Here is a 13,305-nt window from a genome sequence, read left to right as displayed (position 1 = left end):
ATTTAAGGTTTTATCTAGCTTTAGTTAGTTTTGTGTCAATGCTAATACTAGAGTCATATTTACTAGCAAGCTGACCTACTTAACCCTGAGGAGGTTGTTGGTAATAGATTTCTTAGCTAAGGTGGTCAGGGAAACGGTTGACATGCCACTTTGTTAAAATAGATTTTAAAAAGTTTATTACAATATGGGACTTAATCACAAACCAATTCTTAGTTGTTTCTTTTTAACAAGAAGGAAAAACCTTTGCAACATGATTATAATAATTAGTTAGGATTTATCTAATTTGGTAAGTAAGTATGTAAGCGTCTTTTAGCCATAATTACTACTCAAAAATATTGATTTACCCAAATTAAATGTCTGCAAATATGTGTATGTTACAATAGGTTTTATAGATTAAATTTGAAGTTTTAAAGTTTGTTTGATCAGTGTAATAGTACTATTCAGCGGTTTTTCAACATAATCTCCAGCATTTTGTTTGTGTCTGATTCCATGTTAGGATATTCTCCTAACAGCATAGACTATAAGCTTTGTTTTGGTAAGTGAGTGCAACAGAAGATGATATCTTGTTTCTATCTGTTTAAACTGACACAGAGGTCTGACCCAGCTCGGTCCTTGGATTGATTTGAAATCATTTTGCTCAGACGTCAAAAAGCTCCAGCTTTGACTACAACCACTGATAACTTCAAGTACGCAGTGGCAACAACCAGGAGCAAGACCTAAACACTGAAAAAGGAGATGTCACACAAATGATAATTGATAGAGACTATAGGGTCATAATTCATTTATAATAAGCCAAAACATGTTAAATAAGTGCTGCTGTATAATGGAGAAAAATCTTATGTTTTGTCTCAAAGTTTAAACTCAGATGATTAATGCTGATGGAGAGGTTGGGTAATAAACCAATTAGGACAAGAAATCTTTAAAACAGAGTTCATCATGAATATAAACAACAGAGAACTGAGCGTCCCACTTACAACACCACTTTGACATAAATAAGCACTGCACTGATGAAAGTTAGATAATAGAAGCTTAAAATGAGCTGTCCATATCTATGTTTTCAAGATTTCTTTATGATCACAGTTTCCTTCAAATTATTTATGTTTACGTTGCCATGGTCTATTTAAAATTACAGCTTAGTTTCCGATTGTTCAGTATGCTTTTTTTTTATTTGTTCTTTTGTTGTTTATTAGATTAAAAATGAACAATAGAAAATTATTTTATAGGCTTTAGATGTATCATTTAGCCCTAAGGTCAGCAGATAATGTAAACCCAAACAAGACAGATTTAAAATAAGAGCTCAAAATAAGAAAACATGATACAGCAGCTTTCCACATTTATCGGGACCATTGGTAAAGATTTCTAAAAACCCATACAGTAGAATAAATTTGATTTACTGCCATTGTATGATTTCACACAAAAATCTAACCTTTTCTTTAGTACATTTATTGAATGGGAAAAAATAACCCAATATAAAAATGTTTTTATGGTTTTCTATAACAATGCCACTGATGACACGCCTACTAGCACCCACAATAGTTGGTATAAAATAAATAAAACTTAGGCATTTTTTTAAAATTTACACACTGTTTGTAATACATTAACTTTTATTTAGTAATCCAGGACTTCCTCTTTCCCTGGGGTAAAAAAATTATGCCACACAGAGGCTAATTTCTCTTAGCCACTGGCCACTAGCCTGAATGAGGACTCATGCTAATTTTGCGGCAATATAAAATAAGTAGGATGGCACGGGAGGTGCAAAAATGTCTTCAGAGCTGACTGTTGGAGAGCTGCAGAAAAAATTGTATTTTGGGTTAACCAGGCCTCCATAACAAAAGTAAAACGTTTCAACGTGCCAGTGGATTGTTTGACAGTTGTACGACAGAAGAGACTTTTCTTCATGGCTAAATTGGACCAGCCTGGTAGCCAGTCTTCATTGATTGCACATTGCACCAGTAAGAGCAGAGTGTGAAGGTTCAATTAGCAGGGTAAGAGCACAGTTTTGCTCAAAATATTGAAATGCACACAACATTATGGGTGACATACCAGAGTTCAAAAGAGGACAAATTGTTGGTGCACGTCTTCCTGGCGCATCTGTGACCAAGACAGCAAGTCTTTGTGATGTATCAAGAGCCACGGTATCCAGGGTAATGTCAGCATACCACCAAGAAGGACGAACCACATCCAACAGGATTAACTGTGGACACAAGAGGAAGCTGTCTGAAAGGGATGTTCGGGTGCTAACCCGCATTGTATCCAAAAAACATAAAACCACGGCTGCCCAAATCACGGCAGAATTAAATGTGCACCTCAACTCTCCTGTTTCCACCAGAACTGTTCGTCGGGAGCTCCACAGGGTCAATATACATGGCCGGGCTGCTATAGCCAAACCTTTGGTCACTCATGCCAATGCCAAACATCGGTTTTAATGGTGCAAGGAGCGCAAATCTTGGGCTGTGGACAATGTGAAACATGTATTGTTCTCTGATGAGTCCACCTTTACTGTTTTCCCCACATCCAGGAGAGGTACGGTGTGGAGAAGCCCCAAAGAAGCGTACCACCCAGACTGTTGCATGCCCAGAGTGAAGCATGGGGGTGGATCAGTGATGGTTTGGGCTGCCATATCATGGCATTCCCTTGGCCTAATACTTGTGCTAGATGGGTGCGTCACTGCCAAGGACTACCGAACCATTCTTGAGGACCATGTGCATCCAATGGTTCAAACATTGTATCCTGAAGGTGGTGCCGTGTATCAGGATGACAATGCACCAATACACACAGCAAGACTGGTGAAAGATTGGTTTGATGAACATGAAAGTGAAGTTGAACATCTCCCATGGCCTGCACAGTCACCAGATCTAAATATTATTGAGCCACTTTGGGGTGTTTTGGAGGAGGAGTCAGGAAACGTTTTCCTCCACCAGTTTCACGTAGTGACCTGGCCACTATCCTGCAAGAAGAATGGCTTAAAATCCCTCTGACCACTGTGCAGGACTTGTATATGTCATTCCCAAGACGAATTGACGCTGTATTGGCCGCAAAAGGAAAATTGTGGTCTAAAACCAGGTGTTTCAGTTTCATTGTCCAACCCCTGTATATGACAATCAGAATGCAATGACTTAGCTATGTCTAGGATTTGGACTTCACACTATATGAAACTGATTATTCAACACATTAAATATTAATTAATTGATGGCATTTCAATCTTGTAAAACTCACAATGAAAAGACACATAGGTGGCGATTAGAGAAGTTAATTTACAAATATTTATTTGGCGCTCGGACCCCGGAGGAAGACATGAATGCTGAGAATGACGTGAGGTTGAATGAACAACTTATGAATAGAATTAGAGATGTCTTCCCCCTGGGATCCGACTGGTGGTGGAGTGGAGGTCTGAGGAGGTAGGGAAATCGGGAGGAGCTAGAAAGTCAGATGGTGGAGGTGGGGAGGAGGAGGGTCGCAGCTCAGCTTGAAGAACGAGGAAGTCCGTGAATGAAGATCTTTAAAGGTAAGGTAAGTTCATTTATATAGCACTTTTCAGCAACGAGACACTCAAAGCACTGTACATACAATTACAATACAATCACAAAGCAAATAAACACAGATAAAGACACAGAAAAACAAATCAAATGATAAAATCAAACAACAGAGGTAATTTAAAAAAGTAAAATAAAATAAAATAAAGAGAATAGAATGATGGACAAGAAAATGAAAGGAAAAAGGCCACTCTAAACAAATAAGTTTTTAGTCTTGATTTAAAGCAATTAGGGTTTCGGCGCTTTTACAGTTTTCTGGGAGTTTATTCCAGATTAGTGGAGCATAAGAACTAAAAGCTGCTTCTCCATGTTTGGTTCTGGTTCTGGGTACGCAGAGTAGATTTGAGCGAGATGACCTGAGAGGTCTGGGTGGTTGATACACTGACAACAAGTCTGTAATGTATTTTGGTGCTAAGCCATTCAGTGATTTATAGACTAACAGAAGTATTTTAAACTCTATTCTCTGAGCTACAGGGAGCCAGTGTAAGGACTTTAGAACCGGGGTGATGTGCTCCACTTTCTTAGTTCTAGTGAGGACGCGGGCAGCAGCGTTCTGGATCAACTGCAGCTGTCTTTTTAGGCAGACCTGTGAAGACACCGTTGTAGTAATCAATTCTACTAAATATGAACATATGAATTAGTTTTTCAAGGTCCTGCTGAGACATTAGTCCTTTAATCCTGGAGATGTTCTTTAGGTGATAGAAGGCCGACCTTGTTACTATCTTTATGTGCCTCTGAAGGTTCAGGTCTGAGTCCATCACTACACCCAGGTTTCGAGCCTGACTGGTGGTTTCTAGCAAAGACGTAAAGCAGAGCCTTGGACAGTGATTGGCTGAAGAGGAAATGCGGACTCGATGCTGATTGGCTGGAGCGGGGACGCATGGTGGAGTCATTGGACGGAGAAGAGGAGGGGGTGAGTCTTCCAGATTAAATTTTCGTCAAAACTCCATTTCCACATTCAAAATGTACCCATTGTTGGGCTAACTGGAGGAACTGACATTCTTCCTGTTTATGGAAAAAGTACTTTTCATCATGATGGTATTGCTATATTTGACTTTTGCAGATTTTTTTTGATTTTTAGAAATAAAAGTCCATTGTTTTTTGTTTAAGTCAAGTAAAAGGCCCAATTTCTGTTTTCCTACTAATGTAAAACAGACTTTAATTGTAAAAATAGTACAACAGTACTAGGTGGAGACATTTAAGAACAAAGACAGTTAAGTAAAAGTGAACACGTTAGCAAGACAGCAAGAATTTTGCAGAGCTGCTATCTCTGTTTACTAGCAAATTGATCATTTAAAAAAAAAAACTGATACTGTGTGTTGTATTTCATGGCAATTTATGTCTTCAAGACATACTTCCTTGATATCTTTGGATTGAACAGCAACCTAAACTATGCCCAAAATTTGGTGTTTGAGTTAAGCCACTTCCATATTTACAGTAAAGGCATGAGAATTAAGGCTGTGAAAAAATATTGTATCACCATTTTGTACAGTAAAAATCCCGGTCTTGATTTTGTCACAACGCAGACCTTAAAGTTAAACACACTTTGTGTTTAGGACACAGAACATTCAACACTTCAGTGAGGTACAACAGACTTTTGCCTTACGACTTGGAGTTTATTCATTCTCAGACAGTTTTGCCTACCCCAAAAAGTATTTTAATTTACAAGTTAAAGAAAAACAACCAAAAAAGAGGAGGAAAATGCACTAATTTTACATAAAAGCGTGCTTATAAAGCCTTAGGAAAAGGACGTAAATAAAACTAAAGATAGCTATGAGGCTGAAGGCAAGGGAGGTAAATAAAGCTGAAGCTAGCTTATGAAGCTTGAGGAGAAGGAGGAAGAGCATAGAGCAGTGACGGGCAGATTATTCTTTGGAATTGATACTATGGTCAACATCTCTCATGACATAACATCGTCATATCATAAACCCTGTCCAATTAGTCTTCTTCACTATAGAGACCTTAGCAATTAATAGCATAGTGGGTCAGAGGCCTGTAGAGATAGACATTAAATGAATTTTCCAATATTTGTAACAATGCACCAAGGTCTAAATGTCTAGATGTAGAGACAGTCAGCTGTATCTTGGTGGTCTACGAAAGTCCAAACTGCCTTAAGGACCATCTTCGTGGTTACAACAAGGTTACTGACCACCTAAACACACATACACATTGATCACAGACAGAACAATGAAAGTGATGAAGACATAGCATGAAACATCCCTATACTGTATATCATCCAGTGCCACTCCGCCTACTGTCAATCTGTCATGCCAGTTGAAGCACTGCAGCCATGACTTTTGACCCAGAAATTGAAGAGCAGGAAAGAGGTTATCACTGTTGGAGTTTTAGTTCAAATGGACATTCAGGGCCCCGACCCAGAATATCAGACTGTCTGGTCAGAGCGAAAACTGGGGAGAAAGCAGAATTTTACCTTTTTCAAGCACACACAGAGGCTGTCATCAGAGTTTCTTGATCATGTGACTGCCGCAGGGGAGCAAACACGGCAGGGTTGTTTATCTTGCTTATCAGTGGTGTTGTAACAAGTAAAAGAACATGCAGGCTGACCTCAACACTTCACACACATGCAAGATACCTCACCTTGAACGAATGGAAAATATGTCTAAAAACATATTGAATCTATATACTTTTCAAAATCCCCTTTAGGTTTTGATAATCTTCCTTCAGACAGTTCATACTCTAAAGAAATCAGGAACACAGAAGTTGAAGAGTAGCATTACTAATAAATCGCCATCAGGACTACTTAACTCTCCTCTGATCTCACCAGCCATAAACAAAGAGCCTTGTCATGTACAGTAATGATTACTTTTAGGGGGAAAAAATCCTCTCTGAACTTCAGAAATACATAAAGTATGAACCTTAATAAACATTTGTCAATAAATAACAGCTATAAACCCTGAATGGATTATTTCAGTGTCTGCCCATTTATGACTGAGCAATAAGTCAACTTTTCATCCACTGAAACGGTAATTTTCCTTTAAGATGTTGAAGATATAAGGTAATATACATTTGCCTGACTTTCTGCATATCTGCGCCTTTTGAAGTGTGTTTTCAAGTGTCTCAGTGTGTGCGTGTGTGTGTATGAGCATATGCTGCCTCCCACTCTAAACTCTCAGACTCTGGTTAGTCCAGGCCAGCGCCACATCAGTCCATCATCGCAGATATGGCTTGTGGTCAGATAGCAGGTCTGGCGGCGCACAAGACATTTTGTCCACTCTGTCATGTTTACTTATAATGATAAGCTTTGATGGATTCTCCACAAGCTACAGACGCCACAGCACACACACAGTGCGGTTCACACATACATGCACAAAAGAGAAAATTAGTGGAAGGTGGATTCGACAAAATGATCTTGAGTCATTGGTTAAATTTTTTTATTTTAGCAAGAAAAGCAACTTTATAGTAATTAATCTCTGTAGATATCATTCATAACTGAAAAACTATATGGTTGAACTACGGTGCTGCTTATTTATTGATAAAAAAGTCTGTTGAATAAATTATTTAGTCCCAAGAAGACAGTTTTGTATTGAGTAGTCCAACAAAGCGAGTAGATGTATTTATAAACTTGGGATTTTAGATAGAGAGGTCCAGGAAAAGATTTCCTTAAAAATAAATACACAGTAGGATGAAACTCTGAAAAAGGCACCCACAGCGCATCATACCATGTTTTTCCATCTTATTTAGTTTAAGTCAAAATTTATCTTTGGTCAATTTGATCTGTTGCTTAAACTATGTAGTGTTTCCACCAGGTTAGTTTATTTAAGCTTGGCAGATAGCCAGACCACAAACTAGTCCACATACAGCAGCTGCTTTGGACCAATTAAAAAGCCTAATGAGCACATCTCTTATGGTGTCAGCCAGAGGGCAGAGATGAGGAGACCCGAGTCAGCATGGAAAAGAGAAGTCTACAATATACAAGCCTTATGCTGACTGATTACACACAGCACAGTAGGATTTCCCGTTATTAAATCTTAAAATGAATAATCATTTCTTACAAATACTGTAACTTGAATACTTGGCTTTTTTCTGCTATCTCCACATTTCTCATTGAGACTGAAAGAGTTGAGAGACAGCAGCTCCATGTTGTAGCTTAAGTGAAACAGACATAATGTCTGAAGAGATCTGTTAGTCACAGAAATGGGGGTGCATAATTTAAACTTTGATATTCCTTTAATGAAAACACCTACATTTTCATTCATTCATTCATTCATTGAATTTATTTAACCAGATTTGTCTCATTGAGGGCTGCATGTTGTCGCAGTAGTTTACATTGCTGCTTTGAATGAACAAGGTCCTGGGTTTGTCTCCTGACATGGGTCCAATGCATGTTATGGATCTCTCCCGGTACCCCAGCTCCCTCCCACGGTCCAAAAACATGCATGTTATGTCAGTATGTCTCTATAAATAGCCCATGGGAGTGTGTGTGTGCACGCGTCTGTGTCTGTGTGTGTGTGCTTGTCCTGTATTGCCCTGTAATAGACTGACGACATGTCTAGGGTGTATCCCGCCTCTCGCCCAATGATCACTGGTGATAGGAACCAGCCCCCTTGCGAGCCTTTGAGGTTAAGTATACAATGAATGGCTGGATAGATGTTTAATTGAGATCATGTGTATCTTTTGCAAGTGTTTTGCAGAGTGAAAATTACATATTTATAAGCACTCGCACACTGAGTCTAGACCTTTAGTTTCACCTGACCTTTAAAATCATTTAGGGATTGTAAAGGTTTGTGGATGACGTTCAGACTGAAGATCATTTTAGGTGCTATAAACCCAAACATTTTCTTCCCAGCTCATTTGTTATTCCTGTCATGTCACTGCATGAAGATTTTGATTTCCTTGTTTCCTTATTTCCATATTAAAGAGGAATGATGTGTAAGAAGAGATCTTACCCAAAATTACTTTGTATGCAAAAACATACTATTAACTAAAGGGACCATTACCCATTATATAACCTAATCCAACATCCAAAGACAATAAGCAGATGCATTTATATACACTATATCTCCATTATCAATAATAGGCAAAAAGGTCTATTCTACACATGTTTAAAACAAAATGTAGAGTACAGAGCTGTTGTATTCTGTCAAAAGCATAAGGGAGATTTACAGAAGTGGTTGCTGGACCAGTAACTTACTGTAACTTACCGTGTCATCAGCATAGAAGTTTTGAATGTTCTTTCCTAGGTGGGGCAAGAACTGAGCCTTGGGGAACGGCCCTTATGGACTTGCAATAAGTTGGAGATAGAATAATCTCTCCAACTTTCCTGGGATTTTCCTTCAAGATAATATACAAAGCAACCTACAGCTTCAACGATGCCCAGTTTCAATACATTAGCTTCACATATATCTATACTTAAACCTCTAAAAGTTTCTTCTGTCATGAAGCGACATTTTGGACTTTGTTGTGGTCTTGCGTTTTCAATCGTTTATTTATTTACTCTATAGCCTGGTCCACACCTGATTTCCATTCTCATCTGATTACCTGCCTTGGTGTTTCATTGGTCCATACTTCACTCCCCTCTGTTTAATAGCTTTCTGGTTCTCATTGTACTTCGCTAGTTCCTTCCGTTCTCCACCCATGTCTACGTGCTTTTGTATTATGTTCTTGGAGAATCTATGCTGTCAGTTTTTTGAAGTTTCGACTTGAGTTTTTTACCTGCAGTGATTGTTGCTACATTCTTGCTACGTTTTTTAGAAAACCTTTTTGAACTTATTTAGAATAAAGAAAGATGACTCCTTTAACATGCTGCTGCCTAGCTCTTGTCTGCACGTTGGTCACTCTAAACCACAGAACGCGACAGTCGGAACCAGCCATCTAGACCAAGCAGACAGAAACAAGGAGCTACAGGAGTGGGTGCAACAGCAGGAGGAGAGATTAAAGAAAAGGTATGGAGAGGAGGTAGAGATAGTACCTTCACCATTGTTACTCCAGGAAATTGAGGAAGCTGAAGGGCGCCACTCGACGCCGGTGTCTCCTGACTTCATGCCGGATCCGATCCGCTCCAGTTTCTCCTCTACAGTTTCAGCCATCTCCGTCTCTTCACGCCATTGCCGCAAACCCTTCTCGTCACCCACAACCACAGTAGCAATCCCCGAGTCATCCACAACAGCTACAGCAGTTTCTGCTGAGCCGCTCACGTCTGCAGCGACTCCAGCTTCTGCCGAATTTCCAGCTGGGTTCGGCTCTTGCACATGACGACGTCTTTGCCACAGATCAGTCGTGGTCAAGGAGGTTCGGATGGACGCCCCCAATTCATCCACGGAGGGTCTACCTGCTATGGGTCCCTCGCGACTATCTCCCCGGAGTTGGTGGGCGGATACCCAGCGCCTTCGGCAGTTTCTCGGTCCTGGGTTCGGCCTCCACTTTCGGCAGAGTTCCTGGCCGGTGTGGAGAAATCTAAGAAGGAACTTATGCAATCTCGTTGCTTGGAATGTGTTCCTAATTTGTTAAATTACCCACAGGATCTACTTTCAGTACATAACATTTTGCAAACTGAGTTTCTTAAAGAGGGATGGTTAGACGCTCCAGCTCCAGTCTCAGCTGGAGGTCCTTTCGAACCTCTTTTCAGTGCCATAATGACAGCACTGAGTTTCAGGGATCCTGCAATTTGTCCTTCAGAGCCTCAGCCCACAGCTAAGTTTTCAGAGCCTCAGTCCACAGCTAAGTTTTCAGAGCCTAGTGGAGGGTTCATGGAGGAACTGCCTCACATCCATGCTATGTTGTCTAGTGAGGGGTCTAAGGAGGAACTGCCTCACATGTATGCTATGTTGTCTAGTGAGGGGTCCAAGGAGGAACCGCCTCACATCTATGCTATGTTGTCTAGTGAGGGGTCTAAGGAGGAACCGCCTCACATCTATGCTATGTTGTCTAGTGAGAGGTCCAAGGAGGAGCCGCCTCACATCCACGCTATGTTGTCTAGTGAGGGGTCCAAGGAGGAACCGCCTCACATCTATGCTATATTGTCTAGTGAGGGGTCCAAGGAGGAACCAGACGGACTGTGCTCCCGACATGACTGTGTTCCTGGTACAACTGACAATGTGACGCCAGACCTATAGCCTGACTATGTGGCGCCTGAACCACAACCTGGCTATGTGACGATTGACTTCACACTTGATTCTATGTCTGACTTTTTGCCTGACACCACAGCCTGACTTTTCGACTGAACGTGATCCTGGCACGACTGACTTTTTGCCTTTGGCGCCTGACTTTATAACTGACTACGAGCATGGCTGTGCGCCCGACCATGCGACTGACTACGCGCCTGATTATGCGCCTGTCTATGTGCCCGACTTTGTGCCTGACTACGAGGCGCCTGAACCGCCGCCTGACTACGTGGCGCCTGACCCACAATCCGGCTATGTGGCACATGGCAATATGACGACTGACTTTATGACTAACTTCACACCTGACATCTCGACTGACTATGTGCCTGATTATGTCCCTGACAACACTATGGCTGGATCCAAACCTGACGCCAGGGTCACGTCTTTTAAGTTCCAGCCTTGTTCTGAATCGGACACCTGGGCCAAGTCTTCTAGGTTCCAGCCTGGGTCCACGCTGGACACCAGGGCCAAGTCTTCTGAGTTTCTCCCTGGGTCCAAGCCGGACGCCAGATCCAAGTCTTCAAGGTTCCTGCCTGGGTACAAGCCGGACGCCAGGCCCAAGTCTTCTAGGGTCTCGCTCCATGGGTCTACCTGGCTTCTTCGCAGACCTCCTAGACATCAGCTCCTATGCCGCAGACCTCCTAGATATCAACTGCTTCTTCGTTGTCTTCCTCGCTGCAGGCCTCCAGAACATCAGCTTCTTCGCCGCTGGCTTCGACGCTGCAGGCATCCAGACCGGCACCTTCTTCGCTGCAGACCTCCGAGACGCCTACTTCTTCGTCACATCTGCATCCTTGTCGTAGACCTCCAAGGCCTCCCTCCACCCACCCTGGTTGGGTTGTTTTGTGATTTTGGACTCTAGTAATAGTGGCCATTGCAAAATTGTGAATATTCCCAACCCTCTTTGACTTAATTTGATTAATAAATATATTGTTGGCCAAGCACTCAAATAGCTAACCTGAAGGAAAAGTCAAAAGTGTCATATTAGAACCAATCTTCCTGACCCACATGCAGAATCACTCTAGGACACAGGTAAGTTTCAAAAGTTTAATTATCTCAAGAGGCAAAACTGTCCTTTTAATTCTCCCAAAGGATGCGTTCTCTGGTCGTCTAGTCCAGACTCACAGGCTTGTGATCTCCAGGTAGATGATCTAAAGGGGGGGTTCTTGGGGCACTATCCGTAGGCAGCGATCTGGAGGGTCAGAAGGTGCGCTTCCAGTAAAGTTGGAGAGCTGGCAGGCTGGAGGATAGTTGGAGCTTGCAGAAGCAGCTGGTAGCTGGGTTCCAGGGTTTTTTTGTCCGAAGGTGAAGGAAGTGAATCCGGAGTTGTGATCCACACGACCTGAGAGCAGCAAAAAACACGAGCTTAGGTTACTGCAATGTTTGCACAAAGACTTACAAAGTTTCAACCATGAACTTGGAAACTGGTATCTCGGAGGCACGAGTTACCACTCAACGCGGAGCATCAGGCGAAGAGTGCTTGTCCTGCAGCTCCTTAAAAACGCTCCAGCCAAAATTGGATACAACGCCTACCAGCAAAGCCTCTCCGGAAAGACAGGAAGACACACACACACACATCCGTGTTTTACTATCTTTATGAGGACTTTTCAGTTACTTCCATTGACTTCCATTCATTTTCCTTGATTTTTAGTGCCTAACCCTGACCCTAACACTAACCCTAACCAGTTAATACCTAACCCTAACCCTAACAATAACTCAATTCATACCCTAGTCCTAAACCTAACCCCTTTCCCAAGAACGGAATTTGAAAAAGTGAGGACCAGGAAAATGTCCTCACTTTGTCATAATGTCCTCACTTTGCGATAAAAATACAAAAAGTGGTTCTCAGTCAGCAACAAGTACAAGAACACACACACACATACACACACACACACAACACAGATTGTGACAAAAAGATTTGAGGCTCAACATCTTTAAAAAAAATTGTTGTCCCATCTCGGAATAAGGCAGTAAAATATTCACAAACAAACTATGTTGAATATATTAGGTTGAATATTGAATATTAGTGCTCCACAGATTCAGCAGGCTCCTCCTCCCGTTTGGTCCGATGCAAGCAGTCTGGTTCTGGGCAGCTGCTCTCTGCCTGCTCCCTCCTCCTGCAGATGGTGGTTTGCTGAAGGACTGTCAGGAATGTCGGAACCAAACACGCTGTTTCATAGTGCTATTGTTTTGTGTGTTTTGGGGGAAATGTTTGTGCCTCTGAATAGCTGATTTTATGTGTGATTAGCTTATTTAGGATGTTTTTAAATACGTATATCGCTCTGCCTGCCAGTAATTCAGAAAGCTGACTTGTCCTTTTTCTTTTCTGTCAGCCTTCAGGCATGATTTATGATCTGGTAAAATTACATGTATGACCTGCTCCAGCCACTGTGGTCCTTAATATTATTGTAGTTGCTCTTGAGTTTTATTAACTTTTCCCTGCACTGTCTCAATGAAGACCTTCCTATTTCTCCTAATCCCATGGCCAATCAGTGAACATCAGTCTGTTCACGTCACATGTAGTCCCTACTCAGCCCCGGTCATACCTGCTTAGGAGCAGGGACCAAAAAAGTAGGTGCCGGTACGGAAAAAAAGAGTAATGGAAATGCTGGCATAGCGAGCCGAGTAGAGTTGGGTATGGCCAAATCGAA

General features: G+C 41.6%; 1 long non-coding RNA gene across 1 annotated transcript; it reads right to left on the bottom strand.

Annotated features, from left to right (window-relative positions):
- Positions 1-11,687: 11,687 nt before the first annotated feature.
- Positions 11,688-12,298, bottom strand: LOC124882268. Its single transcript, XR_007041847.1, has 2 exons — positions 12,104-12,298; positions 11,688-11,996 (listed from the first exon to the last, which is right to left on the bottom strand). It is a non-coding gene; the product is annotated as an uncharacterized LOC124882268 (long non-coding RNA).
- Between the last annotated feature and the right edge of the window lie 1,007 nt (positions 12,299-13,305).

Source organism: Girardinichthys multiradiatus, chromosome 15 (assembly GCF_021462225.1).
Source record: "Girardinichthys multiradiatus isolate DD_20200921_A chromosome 15, DD_fGirMul_XY1, whole genome shotgun sequence".
Classification (NCBI taxonomy): domain Eukaryota; kingdom Metazoa; phylum Chordata; class Actinopteri; order Cyprinodontiformes; family Goodeidae; genus Girardinichthys; species Girardinichthys multiradiatus.
The sequence above is the reverse complement of the archived record's forward strand: the minus strand, read 5'-3'. Positions and strand labels throughout refer to the sequence as shown.